This window comes from Lycium barbarum, chromosome 4 (assembly GCF_019175385.1).
Source record: "Lycium barbarum isolate Lr01 chromosome 4, ASM1917538v2, whole genome shotgun sequence".
NCBI classification, from domain to species: Eukaryota; Viridiplantae; Streptophyta; class Magnoliopsida; order Solanales; family Solanaceae; genus Lycium; species Lycium barbarum.
This window is the reverse complement of record NC_083340.1, coordinates 140,877,667-140,892,056: the sequence shown is the minus strand read 5'-3', so window position 1 is coordinate 140,892,056 and position 14,390 is coordinate 140,877,667. Positions and strand designations below refer to the sequence as shown.

Below are 14,390 nucleotides of genomic sequence, written 5' to 3'. Positions count from 1 at the left end.
GTGCTGTATAAATTGGAAATAGGAAAAGGTAGTTTTCTCTGGGGATATTCCTACAGGGTATAAAGCATTGTAAGCAAAAATCACAAGACATGAGTTCATTGAGTCTATCTTCTTTTCACCTTCGTCATTGTAATTTTATGACTTTTGATATCTGTAATATTGTTGCTATGACAACGAGTGGCTTCATAACTACCATTTAAATACTATCTCTGAAACTTAAACAGAAGTAGACAAGTTTTAGAACGAATACTGAAACACTTTAGAAAATAATTTAAACAGCAGAGGCGGCAGCTTGGAGAACTTTCATGTTGATTCTCTGACCAAGTGAGCACAAGTACTCTTTGTGTGTGTATGTGACTTTTCCTTCTTGGAAAAATGCAATAATTCCACACTACATGGCCCGCAAAGATGATAGCAACCCTTGACTTTAAGCTTGGGCAATTGAACTTTGATGTAATCAATCGCCAAACTCCTTAATTTTCTTTGATCTCTACTTCCATGGAAAATGAGATGCTGACTATTTTACCTGTGTACATTTCACAGGCTGAGACTTAAATGCCATTGACTTGCAAGTCTTGTAATTACTTATTTGCTAATATATAAATATAAAACTATGCACTCTGCACAAGTTCATCAAAAACCAAAATAATCATTTAGCCATGATGATGGCACCCAGAATATTTTCTTTACTTCAGTATTTCACTCTCTTATATCTTTTCTCAGTTACTTTCGCTTCCACTGACGAAGCAACTGCTCTCCTGAAATGGAAATCGACTTTCCAAAACCAGGATAATTCCTTATTGGATTCATGGACACTAAGTTTTGCTAGTGCCAAGAATTCTTCGAGCCTTGGAGAGCGAAGTTCTGATGCATGCAGGGACTGGTATGGAGTTATATGCATTGACGGTAGGGTAAACATGTTGAATGTTACAAATGCTAGTATTATTGGTACACTCTATGATTTTCCATTTTCATCTCTCCATTTTCTTGAATATGTTGATCTTAGCATGAATCGGCTTTCTGGTACCATCCCACCTGAGATTGGTAAACTCATTAATCTTGTCTATCTTAACTTGTCGACTAATCAGATTTCAGGCACACTCCCACCACAAATTGGCTCACTAACAAATCTTGAGACCCTCTGCATCTCTGACAATCACCTAAATGGTTCCATTCCTGTAGAATATAGGAAAACTTGCCAATCTTGTTGAAGCTTGTCTTAAAAACAACCAGTTAACAGGTCATATTCCTTCGGAAATAGGTAACTTGATTAGTGCAAAATTGTTCCATGCTTCCTACAATGAATTATCTGGTCCCATTCCTGCTGAAATAGGGAAAATGAAGTCACTTGAACATTTAAGCTTCCACACAAACAATCTTTCTGGTCCAATTCCAAAAACTATAGGTGAATTAACTAAGCTCAAACGTCTATACCTTTATGCTAACCAACTTTTTGATTCCATTCCCAGAGAATTGGGAAATCTGAAAGATCTTACTTATTTGGGATTATACAAAAATCATCTTAGTGGTTCAATTCCCCCTTCATTTGGCAATTTGAGAAACTTGCAAACTTTGAATCTTCGCGACAACAAACTTTCTGGTTCCATTCCAAAAGAAATTGCATATCTGGATAACTTGGTTAGGCTATCAATGGGTGATAATCAGTTCTCGGGCCATCTGCCAGAGCAAATTTTCCAAGGCGGGAAACTTGTGAACTTATCGATGTATAGTAACAAGCTGACGGGGCCAATACCAAGCAGCTTGAAGAAGTGCTTGAGTTTAAAGAGGATTCGCTTTGATAATAATAGTTTCACTGGCAATTTATCTGAAGCTTTTGGTATCCATCCAGAGCTTCATTTCATTGATTTGAGTGACAATGATTTTCATGGTGAACTAGGCAGTAATTGGGGGAAATGCAAGAAATTAACTGACCTGCGGATAGCTAGAAATAACATTAGTGGTAGCATACCTCCAGAGATTTCCAATCTCAAAAGGCTTCAGGGACTTGATCTTTCATCAAATCATTTGGTTGGGCAGATTCCTAAGGAATTCGGAAAATTGACCACTCTAGTTAAATTTTCTGTGCTGAAAAACCACATTTCTGGCAACATACCTAAGGAACTGGGGTCACTGACAAAATTAGAGTCCCTTGATCTATCAGACAATAGATTGAATGGGTCAATCCCTACATTTATTGGAGATTACATGCACCTGTTTTACTTGAACCTGAGCAACAATAAATTTGGCCAAAAAATTCCAATGGAGATAGGGGGAATAACTCATCTTACTGTACTCGATTTGAGTCATAATCTTCTTGATGGAGAAATAACCCCTCAGTTAGCCAATCTGAAGGACTTGGCAAACTTAGATCTTTCCTACAATAGATTCTTTGGTCGCATTCCTGAAGAATTTGAAAGTTTGACTGGTTTGCAGGAAGTCGTCTTGTCGTACAATCAATTGGAAGGTCCAATACCATATAATGAAGCTTTTATGCATGCCTCATTAGAAGGTAATAAAGGTCTTTGTGGCAATGTAACAGGATTCCACCCGTGCGATAGTCCATCTTCTCTGGTGAAGAAGCACTCAATGGCGAAAGGACGTAAACTCATTCTCATCATTGTACTACCTATTATGGGAGCACTAGTACTCGTCTTTGCTTTCATTGGTGTTCTTCTCATGTGTGGTCGAAGAAAAATAGCTAGAGACATTCAAAGACAGGATGCCATTGATGTTGGTGAAGATGATGGTTTGCTTTCGATATCCATGTTACATGGAAGTGCATTATACCGGGATATCTTAAACGCTACAGAGGTGTTTGATGCAACATTTTGCATTGGGCAAGGAGGGTATGGAAGTGTTTACAAGGTATACCTTCCATCACTAGGGAATGTAGCAATGAAGAGACTTCACTCTTCATTTGAGATTACATATCACAAAAGCTTCACGAATGAGGTAAGGTCATTGACAATGATTAAACATCGGAACATTGTGAAACTCTATGGCTTTTGTTCAAATGCACAACACTCGTTCTTAGTTTATGAGTACGTGGAGAGGGGGAGTTTATATAGTGTTTTGAGCAATGAAGTAGAGTCCAAGAAATTGGATTGGCTTAGAAGGGTGAATATCATCAAAGGTGTTGCTTGTGCTTTATCTTACATGCATCATGATTGCTCACTGCCGATTGTTCATCGAGACGTATCAAGCAATAATGTTTTGCTTGATGCCGAGTATGAAGCTCGTGTTTCAGACTTTGGAATAGCTAAGCTTCTCAAGCCAGACTCATCCAACTGTACTATGCTTGCAGGAACATTTGGCTATGTTGCACCAGGTAGGATATGATTTTTATCCATTCTTTAACTTCATGAACTATAGCTGCACACTCTACACAATTTTTATCTTATTTACAAGTCTAAAATGTTGTACTTTTTTGGACATTGTATTGTTTCAGAGCTTGCCTATACACTGAAAGTTACAGAAATGTGTGATGTCTATAGCTTTGGAGTATTAGCTTTGGAGGTAATCAAAGGAAAGCATCTTGGGGAATACATCACTCTGCTAGCAAGCTCATCGACCAGAGATGTGCAGCTTAGTGATTTGCTAGATGAACGCCTTCCGTATCCTGAAAATGAAGTAAAAGAGGTTTTGATTTTTATCATCAAGCTAGCAAGTTCTTGTTTGCTTAAAGCTCCAAAATCAAGGCCAACAATGTACTTCATCTCTCATATGTTATCAATGGATCCACCTATTTATCAGACAACCCCATGTAAGGTGACCTATATATTCCCCAAGATGTAAAGGTGTCTTTCCATGAAATAGAATAAGCTTCGATACCAAGTGGTTGTGAAGTAAGTAATTTAAGGTGCTTATCTTGTTTAGTGTTTCATCCTGAAGGATTCCATGCCCTTGTACTAGTGTGTGTACAATATCATATAAGGTTATTTATTTAATTTCCTTGTGCCAATAAGTAACAAAAATGAGTTTCATGTACTTATTTAATTTCATAATATTATGCTAATATGTGTATGCCCGAATCCGTCGTTGGAGCCGCGAAAAAGGTCCTCGAATCTCATCCACTGTAGAGTGAACTAGATCTACAGAAACCAATAGTATATGGTTAGTATATTTTCATGAGTGTTTGTTTGTTTCAATGATCTTATGTTTGGAATATTGGTTTCTGATTCATGTAGCTAAGCTCGGTAACAGTATTATATATTACAATATCAATGTTAAGAAGTGCTTACGTTTGGTGTCTGCTCAAGGACTATACAGAATTCTATATAAGTTCCGCATTGTATGGATAATATGTTACAAATGAGCCTTAACAAGCTTCTTCTTAAAGAAAAGTTCCCTATTTGAACCAATTAATTGAGTTTTCCACAACAATTTATCTCCTTCAAGTAGTGTTGAATAGCACAGGTTGAACATGAAGTCTCAGGTTCAAATCTTAATGGAGATGAAATGTATTACTCGTAGGTGATTTCTTACAATCCATCTAAGCCCTAATGAGTCTCCCGGTATTTATGCTGGTGAAAGGTAGTAGGTATGTGTTGAAATAGTTGAGGTGCGTGCAAGTTAATCTACGCATGAGAAAATTAGACATAATAATAATGTTATTGCTGTGCATGTTCCTTAGGAATTGAAATACTTTATTACTATCAAAATTACTCTGCATGTGATAACTGCTCTCAATATTTTTCTTCTTTTTTATCTTGACTCAGAAATTTCCCATAATGAATACAAAAGTAAAGATCTAATTTGCACAGAATAAGAGGCTATAAATGTAAGTTTTTTCCTTTGCCCCTTTTAGGGATCATACAAGAAGGGATTTTAAGATTCAGTGTCAAAGAGGAAACTGACATGTAAACAAAAAGGGATTTATTTATTTTAGAAGTCTTATGGGCTGAATGTTTTTTCATTTGTAAAGTGATTCATCAGTTTTCTTTCGGTAATTTCAATAACAATGCTAAGTTGAAAAGAAAACATGTCAGTACAATATAAAAGCATTACCTCTATCTCAATTTATAAAATGTTTTGAGCATTGCAAAATATTTAACATCTCCCATGCACAATACGCCTAATATTTTTCATGTTCAGATTTTTAAGAATTTAAATTCATTTAAATTTGTTTAAAAAATTTAATAGGGGATAGGGAAAGGGAAGAGGGTGTTTTAACTTCATTTAATAGTTTTACCTTAATTCTAATAGAAATTCTTTTGTCAAATTAATTCCTAATTACAATTTAACTTTTCCCCTTACTATAAATTAATATTTCCTATGATTCATTTTATGTGACCCTCATTCTTTTTAGTCTACTTAAACAAATTATATCTTTTTATATTTAAAAATTATTTAATTCTAAATTTCTCATGTTTTACTTAATATCATTATATTGGCACAAAAATGTCATGATCAATTTAAGACCACAGTTCTAGTTTTTTTCTTTTCTTTTTTCGGAACGTCATGTCCAATTGTAGGCTGTAAGCCTGTAAATTTTAGTAAATTCAAATCCGTGAAATAATTTGGATTATATTAAATTCAAGATATAATGGTCCAAATAAATGAGTGGCTAATATAATTGAATTAATAAGTCCAACAAATATGGATTTATTTTTAAAAAGGTCCAAATACATTGGGCTAGCCTATTTTAATTGGGTTACAAATGATGAGCCCACTTTGTTAAGCCCAAAATGTCATCTTATCCAGGGAGGCCCAAATTGGCGCCACGTGTCAAATGACGTGGCACGCCAAGTCAAACGAAGGAGCAAGTTGGATCATGCCACGTGTCAAAATGATGCAGCATGCCTAGTGTACAAATGACATGTTCCGGCCAATCAAATGTGGCCATGTCACTTCATTCTGATCGGTCAGAAAGGATTTGTCCTTATCACAACTCTTCCATCCTACAACTATAAATAGGGGTCTTATAATTTAGAGGAGGGACTAGAATTCAAAACAAGAAGCCAGAGGGAGCTCGTGGATCAAACGCTATAAGTTTTCTACAAGCTGCAAGCATTCAAGCACTCCTCTACAAGTTTCAATTACCCGAAGATCAAGAACGAAGGCAAATCAAATTGCAAGGCGTTCAAGATCAAAGTCAACGAAGGCAAATTAAATACCAAGGCATTCAAGATCAAATTCACCTATTCGTCTGAGAATTATTGTTCATGGAGGTCATCAAAGTGTTCGTGATGTATCAATTCAAGTCAAAATCAAATCCATATTCAAGATCAAGCTTCAAGCCCTTGAATTCAAATACAAGTTCAAGATCAAGACTACCAAATTCAAGATCAAGCTCAAAGGCCCTTGAATTCAAGTACAAAATCCATCAAATTCAAGATTAAGCTCGAAAACCCTTGTATTTATATTTGTAAAGAAGAATCTGAGGAATCATAGAGATTGTAACACTCATATTTGAAATCAAATAATACGATTGTTGCGATATTTTCCTATCTTGATTATCATTTTCTCGACGCGAATTTTATTGTCTACAAATTCTGGCACGCCCAGTGGGACAATCTTTACCTCTGATCTCTTCCATTAGAAGTTGACGAACATCAAAATGACTCAAATGAATATCAACCCCAAATCTGATGCTATTGTGACTGCTCAACCTAAAAGTGGATTAGAAGTTGCCATGGAGATCATTGTACAAATCAAAAGGAGTAAAACTGGAATGCAAGGACAACAAGTGCTTCAAGTACTTTCCAAGCCAACTCATGTTTCTAGTTCATCTTCTCCAAAAGGAATGATATCCCCATCCTGCATGCTAGAAGAAGGGAATAATATTGCTGAGGTGCTTAAAAGAATTTTGGCTCAACTTAATCAACCGCAAGAATGCCATTGCAAGTCGAACAACCCCTTCCTGCAAGAAGATGATGATGCCCTAAACGATGGATATGCTCCAACTTCCTATCAAGTCACTCCTCAATTCAAGCTCTATTCGAGTAGTGATCAATATCACTCTTCATCCTCCATGATGGTCGTGTAGACAATGATGATTGACGCATCCACTATAGAAGAATAACTTTCAAGTTTGACTAAGGCAGTTGAAGGCTTGACAAAACATGTGCAAGAACAGGATGCTAAGCTTTTCAAGCTGACAAATAAGATGGAAAGTATGGCTGAGAGAGAATTGAGTCAAACACCTATAAAGATTCTTGAAATTCAAGAGAAAAGAGAGTATTCCATAAAGCAAACAAAAACGATCAAAGATATCCAAGCTTCGGCTAAAGGTTTGATTCTTGTTGACCAATTAAAGAATTTCATCATGGGGGCCATCAATGATAAATTTGAGTCCTCATCCAAATCACCTCTTACATATGTAAAGCCCTATACACGAAGGATTGATAACTTGAAGATGCATGCTGGCTATCAACCTCCTAAGTTGCAACAATTTGATGGTAAAGGAAATCCCAAACAACATATAGCGCACTTCGTCGCGACTTGCAATAATGCTGGGACTTATGGTGATTATCTCATCAAGCAGTTCGTTCGATCTCTTAAAGAAAATGCTTTTGATTGGTACACTGATCTTGAACCTGGTTCTATAGATAGTTGGGAGCAGCTGGAGCAAGAATTCCTCAATCGTTTTTATAGCACAAGACGTATCGTTAGTATGATTGAACTTACAAGAGCCTGCCAACATGAAGGTGAGCCAGTTATTGACTTTATCAATTGCTAGAGGAGCTTGACCCTCAACTGCTAAGATCGCCTTAGTGAAATTTCTAGCATTGAAATGTGCATTCAAGGCATAATTGGGGTCTTCGCTACATCTTGCAAGGAATAAAGCCCAATACATTTGAAGAGTTGGCGACCCGTGCACATGATATGGAATTGAGCATGGCTACAAGTGGAGATCAATGGTTGCCAATCTTTGAGCCTCGCAAAGATGAAGATATAGAACAACCCCATGGTGGCGGCAAGTATGAATCTGAAGATGAAACTGAAGAGTCTTTGTATGTTACAATGCTCTCATCGCACGAGCCTAAACTGCAAGTTGCAGTGCTCCTCATCGCACGAGCTTAGACTACAAAGTACGATACTCCTCGAGGCACGTGCCTAAACTACAAGTTACAATGCTCCTCGACGCACGAGCCTAAACTGCAAGTTATAATACTTCTCATCGCATGAGCCTAAACTGAAGTTGCAATGCTTCTCATCGAACGAGCCTAAAATGCAAGTTACAATGCTTCTCGACGTACAAGCCTAATCTGCAAGTTATAATGCTTATTAATGCACGAGCTGAAACTGCATGTCACGAAGCTCTTCAAATTTGATCTAAATCTTCAAGTGACGAAGCTCATCAAACTACGAGCCAAATCTTGAAATCGCGAATCTCCTCAATTCGAGCTAAATCTCAAGTGGCAAAGCTCCTCAAATTCGAGCTAAATCTTGAAATCGAGAAGCTCTTCAAATTCGAATTAAATCTCAAGTCGCAAAGCTCCTCAAGTTCGAGCTAAATCTTTAAGTCATGAAGCTCATCAAATTAGGAGACAAATTTTCAAATCACGAAGCTTATCAAATTCGCGCTAATCTTGAAATTGCGAAGCTCCTTAAATTTGAGCTAAATCTTCAAGTTAAAACACTCCATGATGTACGAGTATAAACTTCATGTTACTCCTAGCCCCCAAGGGTATAAACTGTGCATGGCAAAAAAAAAAAAATATTCGCTAGGTTGAAAATCTCGCAAGAGGCATTCTTCACAAAGGTACGTAAACACTTAGAGTTTTATTCTAAGTTCAGTCTCATAAGTTTAAAAATATGCGTCACTCCAAGTGTTGTTATGATGGAATGAAATTCGCGACCAGACACATACAGATCATATATACAAGCATCCTTTGTTGAAATTAGGACCTTCACTAGACACTGACGGTTCAATGGGGGTGAATCTCCATAGCAAATGGGTTTCTCCAATGGGATCATTGTAATCTCTTAGCAAGTGTTCAAATAAGCAAGTTGAATTCTGCAAATCCGTCGATTTTCAATTTGAAGGCCTCAAATCCACCGGGTGTGCAAGTTGAAGTCCAAAGCCACTGCATCTGAAAGTTGAAGTCTTCAAATCTATCACGGTTCAAGTTGAAGTTTTAAATCCACCATGTCTGCAAGTTGAAGTCTTCAAATCTGTCAGTCTTCAAGTTGAAGTTTTAAATCCATCATGTCTGCAAGTTGAAGTCTTAAAATACAACAAGTCTTCAAGTTGAAGTTTCAAATCCACCATCTCTGCAAGTTGAAGTCTTAAAATACAACAAGTCTTCAAGTTGAAGTTTTAAATCCATCATGTCTGCAAGTTGAAGTCTTAAAATACAACAAGTCTTCAAGCTAAACTTTCAAATCCACCATCTTTGCAAGTTGAAGTCTTAAAATATAACGAGTCTTCAATTTGAAATTTCAAAACCACCATGTTTGCAAGTTGAAGTCTTCAAATTCGTTGAGTCTTCAAGTTGGAATCTCAAACCCAACACGTGACAAGTTGAAGCCTTCAAAGATTGCCAAGTACAGTCTTCAAGCTGAGGATCTCTAAATTTCTATGCCTTAAGATATGGATATTTGGCATCGTGGATTTACCCTTTGATGTTCCGTCGATATGGATATTTGGTGTCGTGAATTTGTCCTTTGATGTCCCATCGATATGAAAATTTGGAGACATGATTTTATCCTTTGTTATTCCGTTGATAAGAGTACTCCGTCGATAAACACATTCTGTCAATATAAGAGTTCCAGCAATATGAACATTCCATCATAAGGACATTCCGTCAATAAGGACACCTCGTCAAAGTGGGTATTCCGTTGATGAGGACACTCCATCAATAAGGACATTCTGTTTATAAAGGCATTCCATCGATAATGGATATTACATGGATATGAACATTCCATCGTTGTGGTTAAAGAATGGATCCTTTTGATCTATAAAAAAAAATAAAAAAATGAAATAATATAACAAGAAAAAATAAAGCAGAGAAAAAAAAATATTACCTTGCTCTTTGCAAATTGGGCTCCAAGTGTTTTCTTGAAGAGTTTACAAACCAGTGCTATAAGAATGAAATTATGCAGCTATTTACACTACTAAAAACTAGCTATTTACCTACGTGGGCTTACCGATGGACAAATTCTATGTAGCTATTCCGAGGGACTTTGCCATGGTGTACCTCGGAAAATTCAAATATTTTAATTTTTTATTATTTCTTAGAGATACCGAGGTACGTCCCTCGGTAAATTATATGACTTTTTTACAGTCAACATTTATTTGACTATACCGAGGGACTCTCTCGGTACATAATAAAAAACAATTAAAATTTCTGAGAGAGACCCTCGGTAATATAAATACAAACATTCTGAATTTCTTTTTTCCTGTACCGAGGGACACCATCAGTATATTCATAGAAAGTAAATGAAATTAAACAAAATGTACCGAGGGAGTCTCTCGATAAAATAGATATAATTATTTTGAGTTTTCTTTTTTAAAGTACCGAGGGATGTCTCTCGGTATATTTAATTATGTAAAATTTAGTATTTAATATATATATATATATATATATATATATATATATATATATATATATATAGCGAGTTGTCAATTGATAAGTCCCTCGGTAATTGCTTAAAGGTTTATTTTTTCCTTTTTCAGTTACATTACCGTTCTAGACTTACCGTAAGAAAATTTAGTAGTACCACTTATTTATTGTACTAAGTTGGCATTTGGCCATGAAAACTAAATATTTTTCACGTTATTTGAAATTTTAAAGTTGGAGTTGAAGTTAGAGTTAAAGATGAAGCTGTGTTTGGTTAGAGTTTTGTAAAGAATATTTGGTTGTTTGAATATATTGAAAGTGAAAAACATGTTTCTAGGTGTTTTCCAAATTCCAAATATAACTTGGAATTTTCATGGCCAAACATTGATTTTCAAATAAAGTGAAAACGTTTTCTGGGAAAAGGTAGAAGTATATTAGTGGTATTCTTAAGTAATATTATTGTAACTTATAAACTGATCAATACACTAAGTAACAGTCAATCATTGGTATCTTTAAGAAATATTATTTATTGAATAGCCTATACGTCAATATTTATAGTAATTGAAATTGTATTTGTGATATTCTATCATGTTACAACCACTTAATGAGTCTGAATGATTATTAAAGATCTATAACAAAGTCTTAAATCATTAACATGTCAATTAAAAAAATTCTATAAAGAGGGCAGCTCACCCCTTCCTCCCTTTAATCATCGCTACCGCTACGACATCCCCCATCATTATCAATTATCATCTGTTGACACCCAATTTTGTCCCTCTCCTATTTAATTTACCCGGTTTTCTAAATTTACTGACGAGCTAAATACTTTTACTTCACTACTATTATTTTCGCTACTCTTATTTTCAACATTACGAGCATTACTTTACTACAAATTTTAGATGATTCGTCATCATTTTATTTTTTCGGGTTTGGACTCGTTAAATTAATTACAAGACAACACTTTGTAAAATATTTTTTTTTCTATATATGAATTATTTATTATCTTTGCATAATATATATTATACCAGTTATTAAATTAGAAGCCCAAAAAATAATTAAATAGCGGAGGAAGGATCAACAATTTTCAGCCAAATTAATGGCTTAAAATACAAATACAATGTTATTCCCCTACCCAATTAAACAACCCCACATTTTAAATACCCAACCCATTAGCCATTGAAATAAATCAGCCTACCAGCCCATTACCTAATTCTACCCGGTCCAGCCCAAAACAAAAATACCCGACCCGGCCCATTCTTTTTCCTTCTTCCCCTAAACCTATTCTCTCTCTTTCTCTTATTCTTTCCGCCTCCATCTCCCTTTCTCCCTTTTCTCCTTCTTTTTCGCCTTCTTCTTCTCCTCCATTCCCGTTTTTCTTTTCCGCCTCCCTCTCTCTCTTTCCCTTTCCACCACCGCCGCTCACTCCTCTCTCTTTTCTCCCTCCTCCGCGACCAAACCCTGGCCGCCTCACCCACTATTCCCTGTTCCCCGCTTGCTCCCCACACTTGTTCCCTCGTTCCCTCTCTCTCCCGCTCCTCCTTCCCCCTTTCCTCGGCACAAAAAGAAACAAAACCTATAAGAAGAGAAAACAGAGGAAGAGAAAAGGGGAGATCAAAAAAATCAGACGGGATTTTGGGGAAGAGACGAACAGATCGAAAAAGATCTGGAAATCAAAAATCAAAGAACAAAAAATAAAAGAGAGGAATCGGAAAACCTAATCAACTTTAGGAAAAGAAACCACGAAAATCCCCTACAAGACACAAGTAAAATCGACAAAAATAGCCAACATATCATTCTATTTTTTTTTTTGGTTTGAAGTTTAGTTATTTCAATCGGTTTCGAGCTCGTCGTGTTCGAGTAGATTCGAGACATCGACCCCAATTCACTGCGCCAACAAAAGGTCAGCGCTATTTTTTCTCTTGTCATTTGGTTCAGATTTTGAGAGGTGTTAATGATTCTGTGTTAGGTTCAGTTTTTGTGGTGCTGTGAAATTTGTTTATGTACTAGCGTAATTTAAATAATTGTGTCTGTTTAGTTAGTTAAGCACGTATTAATGGGTTGGTTTAATCTGGTTTATTTGACCGCATGGATCATTATGAGATTATCATATATATATTCTACGCGTTATGGTCTATTATGTTAAGCGTCGCCATTTGTTAGTTTAGCCTGTCGAGTCTAAATATATCTCCAAGCATTATGTAATCAATTTGTGCTAAACATGTATTCTAGATTAGTTGGTTATTCTATAATAGAGTTAAAATATGGATGATTTCTGATCTGTTTTGTGAAAGATATGTTGGTTTGGTGTGGTTTAATATTTGTTTGAATATTGGTTCTGTTTTGGATCATATTTGAATTGAATCTGTAGTTTTGAGTGATTGTCCTCTCGTTTGGAACCTCAAAATTACATATTGAAATTCAGGATCAGCCTGATATGCCCACTGATTGCTATAATGTTTAAGACTATAAAAATGAGAATGTGGGAACATCCTGTCTAGTCTCTACTTTGTTGCTTTATCTGGATCTTATCCATCTCAAAAAGAATACGAAAGTTTTGGTTTCGAAAGTTTGTTCGGATACACACATCTTGCTTAACTAATATGAGTTTAGTTTAGGAGCATGTATTAGATGTTAGTTGCATACATTTTGTCAATTTTCGACACTTTAAAGTTCTTGGTGCCATTTTAGTTGTTTGGATTTTTGTTCATTTGGATATGCATATATGAGATTGACTCAAAATGCCTCATTGACATTTAAAATGATTAATGCCATAGTTTATGAGTGTTTCACCTGCTTTGTGTCGTCTTGTTTCACCTAGATGTTTAGCTGCCTTCATCCTTAAGGTTTCTGTAAGAGCTGTTTCGTAGACTTAAAGCAATGGTGTTCTGACCTCTATGAAAAGTCACTGATTCTGATGAAACCGAAAAACATGAACTTCTCTTTATAAAACCATGATGAGGGCATAACTTGGTAGTTTTACAGAGTGAATAGGAATGTAATTTCAAGCATGTTTGTTTGTTGATTAAGTATTTATAGCTCTTGTAGTTCATGCGCGTCAACTGTCAAATATTGATCTAAAGCTACACTTCCCAAACCTCCCTGATTGACCAAAGGAGTAAAAGTACTAACTCTAAACTTACCTAATATTAAGTAGGTTGTATTATGTCCAAGAATCTGCATAGCCTTCTTTTCTCATGATCATGGAACTATTAAGTGATAACTGATGCAACTCCATGTGATTTATCACTGTGCTGTCATTTGTTAGTACACGGGTCCTTAGGACTTGTATTCAGCTCCCTTTAGTGTTCTTTAAAATTCTCCTATTTTTTGTGATTGCTTCTAGTCTAAACTGTTTCAATCTGAGTTCGCAAGAACACTCACTGATCAAGTTTTGATCCATCCTCTATTAAAAGTTGATAAACCTATTTCTATACTAAGATAAAAAATGCATTTCAAATCATGTGGTTCTCACTGTTTGACCAAATGTTATTCCCAAGCTGCCCGTGAGTATGTAACCATGTTTATATCTGTGAGTCTCCTGACATTTTCCTGCCTGTTTTCTTCTATGTTATTTTGCCCCATCAAAATGATTATGTCCAGAAAATTAATATATTTTTTGCCTCATTGCTGCTAGTCTAAATCCTTTGGCAAGAGAACAATAAGGACTCATGCCTAAGTCTTTGAATGATCAGGTCTGCAGTAGTTCCTTTTTAAACTTAGCTGCCACATGTTACTGTGTTTTGAACCTGTTTCTGCTATAATCAATTGTTGGATCAAAGTGTCATACTCTCGACTGCATCTTGTTATCCGAGGATGCATTTGCCAATCTCTTTTCTTACTGCTGGCTTGGGAATCGTAACATACTAACTCTGAGCATTTCAC

General features: G+C 35.9%; 1 pseudogene; it reads left to right on the top strand.

Annotated features, from left to right (window-relative positions):
• The first annotated feature begins 652 nt into the window (after positions 1-652).
• LOC132636685 (MDIS1-interacting receptor like kinase 2-like) lies at positions 653-3,942 on the top strand (annotated as a pseudogene).
• Positions 3,943-14,390: the final 10,448 nt, after the last annotated feature.